This window comes from Colius striatus, chromosome 1 (assembly GCF_028858725.1).
Source record: "Colius striatus isolate bColStr4 chromosome 1, bColStr4.1.hap1, whole genome shotgun sequence".
Taxonomy (NCBI): Eukaryota; Metazoa; Chordata; class Aves; order Coliiformes; family Coliidae; genus Colius; species Colius striatus.
The window spans coordinates 126564704-126577807 of NC_084759.1; positions in this window are offsets into that span (position 1 = coordinate 126564704).

Here is a 13104-nt window from a genome sequence, read left to right on the forward strand (position 1 = left end):
TGCTTCAGCCTTGCTAAACCACCTTTTTGACAATCTGCTGGGACAGCAGAAGAAAACAGAATTGTAGAACTGAAGAATTCACTTTTTTTAAAAAAGCATCTTCTTAACTCCTGCTCCCTTGCTCTACAAGGCACATGTCCCATGAGCTTGGCTGTTTCATTTCTACAGTGATATTTCATACTTTAAGGTAAATAAGGAGAGATCTGATCCCACATATCTCACTACATCATGACTGTACCTGACTAGGATGGTGGGTGAGTCCACCAGGGTGGGATATTCAGCCATTTGCCCATACCCCCTGAGATGTGGCCCCTTCACACAAGACACAAGAGAGGATGCTGGCTAAACAACATGGAGTCCCTTTAATGGTTAGTAACAAAAGAACTGTCAAATAACGTTACCTAATAGCACAGTAGTCCCACATTGGACTGCATTCTCTTCACACAGAGGGATCCAGGGCCACAGCTGCCATCCTGCCTCTCAGAGACCAGACAAGCTCCTCACAGTGGGCAGCAGGACTGGCTTCCCCTTAAGGGAGTTGGGAGATACCCACAGGGTGCCAGGGCCTATCCCACCTCTCTCGCCAGGAGCAGTCTCAGCCCTGGGCATCCGGCATATCCCAGGGGCATGCTAAGATCATGGGCTGAGTTCTATTGGGGCTGGTCAGAGCTGCTGCTGTCTGCAGGCCTTGGGACATAGCCTGAGCAAGGCCTGTGGGGCTCTCACAAATGGGAAATAGGTCACATCTCTGCAGCTCAGAAATCTCTTTTGCCCCATTTAGCTCCTTCCTATTCCTCAGATGGTGCCTAGGAGCTATGAGCAGTGTCTCTTTCCCTCTCTCCCAGCCCTCTCCTTTTGTTTCTCACACACTCAGGGCTTCTTTCTGTAGCCACAAGATTAAGCCCTCATTGCCTTTCCCAGCGTACCCACAGAGGTGGCAGAGGAAACTGTCTCAAAAAGCCTGGGGCCTAGCACTGAGAGGGTTCTCTAGGTACCCTTTGTTTCGTATCTGTAAAGGATGAAGACCTGCATCAGAAACGTATGAAATTTGATTTCATTGCGGTGTGGAGGACTTAAGATGTATGTATCAACTCAGGAAGGCAAATAAAAATTAGGATAGTGTAGTGGGTCTGGGACGGTAGTGATTTTCCACAGCAGCTCCTGCAGTGCTGTGCTTACTGTTGATATCAATATTATGACTACCGCTTGCACAACATCAGGGCTGTCCCTCCAGCATTCCTCCCCCCACCTTCACCAATAGCTGTGAGTGGGCATGATCTTGGGAGGGACTATGGCCAGGACAGCTGACCCAGGCTGACCAAGGAGATATTCCATACCATATGACGTCAGCTCAGTAATATAAACTGGGGGAGAGGAGCAGGAAGGGGAGGCGAGATTCATTTCTGGCCTTCCCAAAGCAACCGCTACGCGTACTGCAGCCCTGCTTCTCGGGAGGTGGCCGGACATCGCTGCTGATGGGAAGTAGAGAGTAACAGCTTATCTGCTTCTGCTTTGCTTCCCGCGCGCGCGGCTTTGCTGCTCATTTATTAAACTGCTTTTATCTCAACCCACGAGACTCCCATCTTATTTTCTCCCCTCCCTGGCTTGCTGAGGAGGTGGGGGATAAAGCGGTGTGGTGGGCACCTGGCATCCAGCCAGGCTCAAACTACCACAGATAGGCACTAGTCTCAAAAATTACCACTAAATTTGTCATCATCAAGGACATATTTGTCAGAATAAACATAGAAAACTATTGGAGCAATGAAGTACTGGAACTGATCTTTTCATTGTTACCTCTGTTGCATAAAATGTGAAAATATTTTCTTTTCTTTTTTACTTCCATTATCATTTGGGTCTGTTACTTAACACTGCAGGGATATTAGGTAATAGTCCTAGCATTTAATCTGCAATAAAACCAAGGGAAAATAGGGCTTAAGTGGAAAGGAGCATGACAGGTATCTGTGCCATCAGCCCTACCAAAGGCTGAAAGTACAATGCTTCAGTTGTGACAAAATAGCCTGGTATGCACAAAAAAAAAATCCATTAAATAATATATTCATTAAATAATTATTGATCTTCTTTACATAGTCCTTAAGAACCTGCAGTGTTTTCCTGTACTGTGAATACTGTGAAGACTGTGTACAGTGGACTAGCAATGCCTAGATAGCTGCGGCACATGCCTAGTCTATAAGGGTGACTTCTGCAGGGAGTTGGACTAGACAATCTCTAAAGGTCCTTTCCAACCCCTACCATTCTATGATTCTATGACTTTGTTTGAAGAAGACATAATTTTCTATTCTCAGTCTCTCAGAATTGGAAATCCATAACTTTCTACTTCACTGACAGTTATAAAAAGTGTCATTAAAAATTGATATATTCATGTTGCATGTGCATAGTCATTGTAATACATTGCGATTTTTTATTCATATCTCATTTCCTTTTTATAGATCTGGTTCCCAGTGCTTACATTTCTCAGAAATATCCATGCATGCTATACCAATCTTCTACAAAAACCCAGTAAATTGAGATGAAAAATAGTTTCTACTCAAGTTCCTGCGTACATAATGTTCCTAAGGCAGTCTGTGCGTCCTCGTGGAGTAGTTTTGACTCTACTGATTAGATAGATTAGTTTCATCCAAAAAAACCGAACTTTGTCATTTTTGTTTTAAAAGATGTGAGACACTGGAAGTCTGGAATGGGGGCTGTAGAAGAAGGCTTTTTTTGCCTGAGGACTAGTGTGTTAATTAGAATTAGACTTGCACAACATAAAGTTGGTTCCCTTTAAAATATGGTTTTGCCTCTGCTGTAGTATCTGTTTTCACAGAAGCAGCTATTTACTAACCAAGTTGTCATGTTCTGTCAGGCAATCTATGATGCTATTGCTATCCTTTGATGGCTGCTACTTCTGATTACACCAGTGGCAGTTTGCCTCAGGGTGGCCATTTCAGCATTTTTTTACATTAAATATTCTTGACTTTGATTTCTTTCTAATTTTGTTGCACAAAAACTTTCCCATCTTCAGAGGAAGTCCTAATTCGCTTAATTAAAAAATACCTTCTGCTTCCTTCTTACTATCTATTTTGACAAAATGTGAGTAGAAATGTGAAAAAGGTTCGGCAACCATTTTTGCTTGTGCAGTGCTTCTCAGAAGAAGAAAAAATGGATCCAGTGACAATGTAAGCCTCTTGTATAGATTGCAGGGACTGCAAACATGGGAAAAGAACTTCTGCTTTGAGTTCTCTTTTTGGATGGAATTCCAGCTGGCAGTTGCACACAACTATTGTTTATAGCAGAGCTTTATATTCTTTTTTCTCTCGAAATCTTGAGCTCAAAATATTGCAAAAAAAAAGCAAAAAGAGAGTAGGATGATGAGAAAATTACAACCAACACTTTAAGATCTCCCTCCCCCATCCCTCCTTTCTTCCTGGGCCCAGCTCACTGCTCCCACTATCTCTACTTCCTCCCCCCTCAATGGCTCAAGGGGGCAGGGAATGGGGGATGTGGTCAGTCTCTCACAGATGAGTTCTGCCGCTTCTCTCCTCTCAGATGAGGATGACTCCTGGCATTCTTCCCCTGTTCCAACACAGGGTTCCTCCCCTGGGACACAGTCCTTAATGAACTTCTCTGGTGAGCGGTGAGCGTTGTTTCGAACAGCTGCAGCTTCTGCCTATACAGGGTCCCTCACATGGGACACAGTCCTTGGTGAATATCTCTGGCGTGGATTCTTTCCCATGATTACAGTTTCTGCAGTTATAGGGTCCCTCTCTCAGGACAAGACTCTTCTGGGCTTAGATTAATGAGCTGCTTTGTTGTGGGTTCCTTCCCACAGTTACAGCTGTGGATATTGGGTCCCTTCCTCTGGACACCGCCTGCTCCAGCCATAGTGATAAAGGGTCCCTCCCTCAGGACACGGCCTCTTTCAGTCATAGTTTTAAAGAAGAAAATCACTGTCCCTGGCTCGGGGTCTGTAGTGAAATGACTGTGTCCCTCTCACGGGACATGGCCTCCTCCAGCCATAGTTACTGTCCCTGGCTTGGGGCCTTTAATGAAGTAAATCTCTGCCCCTGATCTGGGGTCAGCTTTAGTAAAATGAATCTCTGCCGCTGATGTGGGGTCTTTAAAGAAATGAAAATAAATCTCGGCTTCACCAGTCCTCTCCGTAGAATGCAGGGGAGTCTCTGCTCCAGCACACCTCCTCCTCTCTTTCATCACTGACCTTGGAGTCCGCATGGTTGTTTCTCTCACTGTTCCTACTCCTTGCACAATCACCAACCAGAAGAAGAAGAAGGGACAGAAGAAGGAAGAAACAGGAAGAAGAAACAGGAAGAAACCTCCTCTTCCGGCTTCTTCTTAAAAAGTGATTGTGGAGACAACTAATTGGCTCAGCCCCAGCAGTGGGTCTGGCTCAGAGCTGGGGAGAGTTTCGAGCAAATACTTACAGGAGTCATCTTTACAGCTCCTTCCCCCTTACCAGAAAAGGCTGTTATGACAAAATGAAGACAGAAGACAGAATGATCTTTGAGATGGACTATAAAAAGCTACATTCCTCCTCCAAGACAAAGAATGTCATAAGGAAAGCCCAAGTGCTCACCTGCCTAACCTCTATGCAAAGGGGGCAAGTCTGTGAACATTAGGCTTCTGTTGCCTTTCAGGTAAAGCTCTGGAATCAACTGGGAAAGCAATTCCAGTGCAGTTAATGAAAGGAAGACAAACATGTACTGGAGAGTGGGCTAATGCATTTTACTTCTTCAACAGAGGAAGTGAAAGGACTTAAGCCTGCAAAATAGATAATAAAGCATCAGTTTAGTATTTGGTTTGTTTTCATTCTTAACTTTCTCTTAAAATTGGACTTTCTCATATCTAGTGCAGGAACTGCTTAACTCAAGCATGGGAGCACGCTTTTCCTACTTTTTTGATCTTTTTCCTTTGCAGATCTGCAGATGCTCTTTTATAGCTTGTCAATCAACAGTTGTTAATTAAGCTGTAGCAATGTTGGATACAACTCTCAGTTATAACTTAAAGAGTAAAAGGATAATGAGAGTTATGAGTTAACAGAATTTTAATTACTGTATATGCATTGCTGGTAAGGCAACAAGAGTTATTGGTAGAGGGAGATCCATTTGGCTTTCAAATCTCAGTCTTATTGTATTGGACGTGCAGTTAAAGAAGGGTGAATATCTTTAGGTTTATAAATGGTCAGCAGAGTGATAAAGTTAATGAGGGTCTTCAAATGTCTCAGCAATGCATTAATTTTTCAGTCTTAAATCATTCAGTTAAAGTTTCCAATTATATGCTTCACAGGCTGAAATCCTGACTCCAGCACAATTAAAATTATATTTCTCATTGACTTTGGTGGAATCTGGATTTCACTTTTTTATGTGTGTCTTATTTCTGTAAACATGTGTGTGCACACTTGTGTATTCTAAATGATATTGGTATTCTGTTATCATCAGGTGAGTCCCAAAGACCGAATCAGCTTCAAAAGTCATTTATCTCATTGTGGCTGAGACTTATTCAAGTCCCCTATATGATGCTTCCTTCGATTTTTAAGGCAGATATCATTTTAGAGCCAGCACAGGATACGAGCAAGCAATCAAGCTCTATTCTTAAGAGAGATGCAGACCAGAAGGCTGAAAAAGTAATTTTGGTGATATTTCTCCCTGTGTCATTGAGTCTGAAACAAAAAAATTCACAGAAGAATGCTGTTGAGTGAAGTAAGAGAAGGCAACAAGGCCTTCATTCATGCTGGTTATTTAATGCATACTGATAAGTTCAGTTTGATAGGATTTCTAGCTTTCCTTCTGCTTCTGTTTAACATAGTTTCGAAATTTGTACAGGAGAGTGGGTGGAATAAGAGAAACTCATGCATGTTATGTAGTTCAGCAGCCCCTCCTCTATCTCATATAGACTGGAAGGTGCCAAGTAATCTCAACTTCCTTCTATTTGTAGATACAGATGGCTTGGAATTCTAATAGCAACATGCTCCTATCACTTTTTTATGGACTGATCTCTTAGAAGTTTTATTTGGATTTGAGGCAGGCCAACCTGATTACCTCATGTAGCAGCCATCATAACTGATTATGTAGCTTGGAGAGCTACAAAGCCCCCTGGAGGAGGAGCCTTCTGGAGGCCCCTAGGCATAGACAATCATCCTGCTACAATCCTTCCATTGTAAAGTATAAGCTGCTCTGAAGAGCAGCAAGAATAATTTTTAGCAAGATCAAGATGCTTAGATTTTGTTTACTACCTCTTTTGAAAATCACATTTAGAAACCCTGAACTCAAAGTTAATTTGTTTGGGCACAATTATCAGTAAAATCTTTCTGATTCACTTGAGAGTTAAAACAGCAGCATCAAAGTACCCTCCAGGTCTCATCAGTAAGAATTGCCTTTTCAGACTTAGTTCAGTCAAGTGCTAAAATTTATTTCTTGAGGAAAGAAGTTCCACAAAAACGGAGAAGTATGGTGAGTTTGGGCATATCTATTGGTTTCCTAAGTATATGTGGCACTCAAGCAGATTAGCAGGTTACATTCTCAAAATGTTTTCTGATATTCACAAGAGTAGGAAGGACACAGTTGATAGCTGCCAACATTTTTTTTTATATATATTGCTATTGTAATGACTATTGTAAGCGCATACAGTAATTCCACATTTGACCTGTCTCTATTACTCTTCATAATAATGACAATTCACTTTACAGAAAATCATATGGGAGAAAATTAGACTGCTCAAAATGTAAGGTCTTACTCAGAGGATATGATATATGCATCAGCTCACCAATTTCTTTTAAGTAATGTGTGGACATATCCGAGGTAACATAGCCCATGTACAGAGAGCATGAAAGTTGGCAGCAGGATGGAGCTCAGCACAGGGTAATTCACCAATTTTGGCAATTTTAAGTTAGCTATAAAGCAAAAGCCTCACTCCCTAGAAGCAGGTTTGCAGCATGTTGTGAGCCATGAGAGATAGTTACAGAAGTAGGACAGAAATATGCATAGAAATATGAATAGAAATAAGCTAAAAAATTCACAAATAGCTAAGATTAAATGTTATGGTGAAGCTGCATAATTAATAGTCACACTCTATGAGATAATAGATGGGCTGGAGACTTATGTTGTAGTTTCAATTCCCCTTTCTGCCCACTCCTATTCTGTGTCTTTTCTGATAAGTGACAGCATTTTCCTCAGTAGTTTTTCTTGTATTCTGTTAAGATACTCAATGTTAGCTTCCCAAAATTTGTGTTGAACAATTCAGGAGCAAATACTATATTGGGGACAAGCAGAGGAAACCTTTAAACCTGGCATTATTTTCCTTTACACAAAAATATTCATTCTGATGCTGATAGTATGCAGCAGGCTTAGTGTCCCTGTTTGATATATGTGCTGTGGAAACCCAGACACTTTAAGAGTTCGTTCAGAGTATTTATAGGCAACAGGAACTCAAGAAGTGAGAGAGTGAGACAAGCATGCATATCAATAACGTAATAAATACACTGTAGCGACAAATATCAGGCTGGTCTTATGCTGGGAACAAAGATTACATAGCATATTTAATAAGGAAAGGTCATTCTTTGTAATATTGAAATTAAGAATGAGATCAGTAGATGACAATGATGCATTTCCTCTACTTACTGGGAATATTCAAACTTCATAAGACTCTTTATCTGCTTTCTGGTCTGGGCAAATATTTTCAAGAAAGTACAAAATCTAAGAACTTTCCTAAACTCATAATAAATGTGTGTCTGCCCTGATTTCAGCAGAAATAGACTTAATTTTCTTCCTAGTAGCCAAAACAGGGATACCTTTTGGAATTGGGATGAAACACATACATATTTCGATTATTGCCCAGAAGGTCTCACACAGCATCAAGACTTTTTCTGCTCCTCACACTGACCTGCTAGCAAGTGGGCTGTGACTGCACAAGAAGATGGGAGGGAGTATGGCCAGGACAGATGACCCCAACTAGCCAAAGGGCTATTCCATTCCATAAACTATCATGCCCAGTATATAAACTGGGAGAAGGAGTTGTTAGAGAGGGTTGGATAGCTGCTCAGGCATCGGTCAGTGGGTGGTGAGCAGCTACATTGTGCATCGCTTGGCTTTGGGGTTTATTCTCTTCTTATTTCTCTCATTTTTATGTGAGTTATATTCCTTTTAATTATAATCGTATTTTATTGTTGTTGCTGACCACAGAATCACAGATCCTACAGATTCTGTGATTCTGTTCTTGATATTAGTATTTATTTATATTTATATTTTCATTTTTAAACCGTTTTTATCTCAACCCACAATTCGGTTGGTTTTTTTTCTCTGATTCTCCTCCCCTATCCCACTGGGTGGGAGACTAGAGGATGAGTGAGTGGCTGTGTGGTGCTTAGTTGCTGGCTGGGGTCAAACCATGACAGTACATAAAACACATCAGTAAAGTACCCATGCCCCCTTCTTTGAAATAAGGTGTCTAAGTTTTTCATTTTGAGGAGTGCTTAACACAGCAGGGGAATGCCCTTTCCTGGCCCTTTATGCTACTCTTGTAATAGCAGTGGTGCACAAAAGACTTAGCTTAATAGATAACCAGTCAGTCAAGCTCTTGTCTGGTAGATTTAATACAAGAGAGATTAAGAGATGAAATCTGCTAATAATCTAAAATATTACATACTTAATACAGATTTCAACACCTCTTACTTGCTATAAAATCAAGACATTTATTTGCTTTTCTTTTTTCCTAGCTTTTTCTGTGCCAGATGACATAATTCTACTTACACTGTATTGGTACATTGCAGATACAGACATGTGAACAAAGCACTGTAGAAGGGTGTGGTGTGATCCTGTAGAAGACAAGCTTCTCCAGTTATGAACGTATATAATCATACCCTTTTTACTCAGGAATTTTATGCTGAATTTACTATAATGTGAGAGTAAGGCTACGTTGGATCTCTCTGGATAACTGGTCACTTTAAAGCTAAAGATGAAACAAAGTATTGGTTCTTTTTATCATATTCTCAAAAGACAACTGTGAAGGATAAGGGGAAAAAATATTGTATTTCTTTAAGCAAAAAGACACTAGCCCCTAAGAAGATCAAGGAGATATGAAACCACAAAGGGTGAGTGATAGAAAGGAAATGCTTGGGTTTTGTTTAAAGAGCAATCCTTTTTTTTTTTTTCCTGCTGTGCTCTAACTCCTGCTATTTTAGAGCAGAAAAGAGTGTCCCCTGCTGAGCATCTCTGCAGAACTAATGAGGCACCTTGTTGACTGCTCTACTGCATTGCTTTCTAAATAGAATTCATGATGGGGTACCATTTTAAAATCCTAGAAAAACCCTGTGCCAAACTCTCCAGCAACAAATGGAGCATCAGGGACCAGAACTACTGTTTCCTGCATTAAATCAGTGTGAATTCAGCCATGGATCAGATTGCTTTGTGAAGGGAACATCTGAGCCTGCTCTGTTTTTTATTGTTTATGCTGCCCTGAACATTCAACACAATGATTGTCCCACCAGTGGAGATGCACTTCGGAGCCTATAAGTGCTGCGCTGCACACCTGGTAAAGTTGAAGAGTACTGTCAGAAGGATTGCTAGTGATATCTTCTCTAGCCAATTTCCTTTATAATACAATCTAGCCAGTGTGTGAGTGTCATCCAGGTACATTTTTCCTGTCACATTCATATGTTTTCAGCAGTTAGATATGAAAAATAAATGTAATAGAAGACAAACAATGCCATGTTTTTTGATTAGGAATCCATTTCCATTGAGTGTTCTTTCAACTGGTTGAGGGAACATGATGATAAAATACAATGACAATAAAATAATTTCAAGATCAGTGTCTGTTTTAAAAAATCCTTTTTGTCACACTGTGATTTCATGTGGAAATGGTGCATTGCTGGTCAGTAATAACAACACAAGGCAAACTGTTCTTCAAATACTTCCCTGTTCATGAAACTCAATTGCAGAGATTTGCAAAAGAAGGAGTGTAACTACATTCAAGACTTCAGCCCCTACTTCCAACACTACTGTTACATACTGACCCTACAGGGCACTTTATTCAAAATCCATATTGTTTGCCACTTTCAGGAAATGTCGTTGGTTCTGGAGATCAGCCGCTGGGCTGACTCTGAATGCTCAGCCCCTCTCTTGCATCTCGATACAATATAGGACTTGAGTTCCAGCCTTGGCTGAATGAAATCCTCACTTTTACTGTTGTACTGTACTGTGATTATTTTCTGACTTTTCATCCCTAAAGTGCTTTTTTCTATACATTGTTTCCTAAAACTTTGTGAAACCAGATGTGTAAAATACCCTTCCTCCCAAAGAGCATGCATTGAAAAGTAACAGATAGTACCCCTCTGTCTTGAAAAGCATCGTACTTGTGTCTTCACTATCATGTGGCAACATCAGCCACCATCTGTGGAGCCAAGACATTCCCAAACTGAAACACGCCAAGCTCTCACCTTGGTCCAATACAGAGTTCTTGTTAAACACACATAACCAGTGTTATTGCTGATTTTTACTAACTCATAATCTAGTTACTATCGTGAGCTAACAAACGCAGAACTGCAATTTTGATTCCACATATAAATAATATTATGGACAGCTTTAATCAAGTTTTTCATGGAAGTTTAAATTTCAAGAAACAGTATCCATACAACCATTCTCCAGAGTAATTAAGGCTAATTTGCTGTATTTAATTAAATTATGCCAATGTCTTCTCCCATTGGATTATCTGGGGATAGGATCAGATGCAGACAGAGCAAATATTCAGATTTTACCATTTTAAACTGCCATACCACTATGAAGATTTTCCATTGCCACACTATCCTCCCATCTTGCTGCAATTAACTAGCCTCACTGCATGAAGCATTAAACTGCCAGCTGAAAAGGTTGTGAGGGATTTAGTGCAAAATCTCTGCCGTATCTTGGAGAAAGCCTTGGGAAGACAGTATACAAGGTCAGGTGGATCAGGAGCTTAATGGGAGTACAAATTAGAACAGGTCTTTTTATATACATTAAATAAATAGAGAAACTAATGAAGTTAAATTGTAACTAAACTGTGAGTTTTCTACCCTGTAAAACGGCCTCTTCAGCCTTATTTCTGCTTGCACTTAGGGAACTTGTTTCCTGAAAATTAAAGCTCACTGTTTGTGTGCATATTGAAATAAGTTGAAAATGGTGTACATACTACATGGAAGAAGTGTGGCACCTAATTGCCAATATAACCAACTGCTGCTGTCTCATTTGGTCTAATTTTAATGCCATAGGCATGAAAACAGCAAGATAATATTCAAATATAGCTTTTCAAAAACATTTCTAGAGTGTTTATTTTTTCATTGGAGTTCTAAAAGTGGTTTTGGAAGAGGAAAATCATTCAGCCACCATTTAGCTTTAGTTTCTCTTTAAAAATTAGTTCATTATGGTCTTCTCTTTGTGTATTTTTCCATTGTAAGAAATTTTCTGGAATCAGTGACTGTTTATTAGCCTTACTTATAACTAGAAGTCACATACTTAAAAATATAGACTAAATTATGAATGCAGAAGTCATGCAAGAGCATGAAAAAAGCAGCACAAAATAGATTGGCTTCTAAATTACTGTCATAGAACAGCTGCGTTTTGCAAAAATGTGATATTAGACGCTTACTATCTTGCTCTTTTCTAGACTGACAAGTAAAGTACTCATTGTCTTATTTGAAAAGTCAAGAAATCAAAGTCTGTTATGCTGACAGTGATTTTCTGGGCCATCATGTCTAGTCTCCTGCTGCTGCTGCAGGCAGCCACATTCTATATTCTCATTCGTAAGTGATCAGTTTTCCCCATTTATAGTTTGTCTCTGACAGGTGTTTCAGACTTTCAACCCTTGCAAAGATTGGAACCTCTTTTCAGGCACTTAGAGTTAGAAGTCTTATTTACTAATGATTGAAATTCCATAAAATGTAATGAATGAAGAATAAGAAGCAATGCCTTAAAGGAGGTAGGATTAGCAACTGTCTTGAAGCAGAATTGAATTTTACACACTTAGAAAAAGGTGAGATTGTACAATATCTGATTGTAAGAGATAAAAATGATAATTTGCAAATATACTAAAGTAGAATTTGAAAAGATTGTTAAGGACAGTGGATTTTTTTTACCTATGTGTCTGAGTGGACAGTGAACATCAGCTTTTATGATAACTCTATGCAGATATCCACAAGTTTAACTTGACAGTAGATATTTTGAGTATCACGTCTGATATAATTACAAAAACAATGCTTTACTGATTTTCACAAATATTTTTAAAATTTACATGCATTTATCTATCCATTAATAAATTTCCATTGATAAAGTTAAAGAATATCAGAAACCTGTTAGTAACTAAAAATGCCAACCTCTTCAATATTCATACAACACACTGTTGCTTTTTGAAGCTTTTGGCTGTCTAGCAGAGTGTCTCATTTTACATCTTACTAGTGCAAGACATCAAACATCTATAAACAACAATTAGTTTTGCTTGTCTTAGGCATGCATGTAGGTGTTCAGATTGGCCTTGCTGAAAGCAACAGTAGTGGCTGGATGAGTCTCCCTTGTGAGTTCCAGTAAGAGTGGTGTCCCACAAAGTGGAGTTCTATATCCACTGCACAATGAGCTCATTTACACACAAAGTCAATGTATCATTTTATTTCATATTCGTGCAAAGATGGGGACAAGGTGTCAATTCCACAGAGCTAGCACACCACAGAAAAGTACTTTCATGTATTTATCCTGATACTTGATTGGCAAAAACTCACCTAAATTTACATTTGTTGGTTACTAGCTACCATTTGTTTCACTACTGGTTATCCCATGACTCACTCTTTTTCCTGCATCATGGCAATCAAGTGCACCCTCAGTCAGTTTTCAGGTGGGAGTGTTGATCTTCTTGAGGGTAGAAAGGCTCTTAAGAAAGAGAGTCCAGTGCAGGGCCACCAAGATGATCAGGGGTATGGAACATTTTCATATGAGGAAAGGCTGTGGGAACTGGGGCTGTTTAGTCTGGAGAAGAGGAGATTGAGGGGTGATCTTATTAACATTTATAATTATCTAAAGGGTGGGTGTCAGGAGGTTGGGACATCCCTTTTTTCTATAGTAGATAGTAACAGGA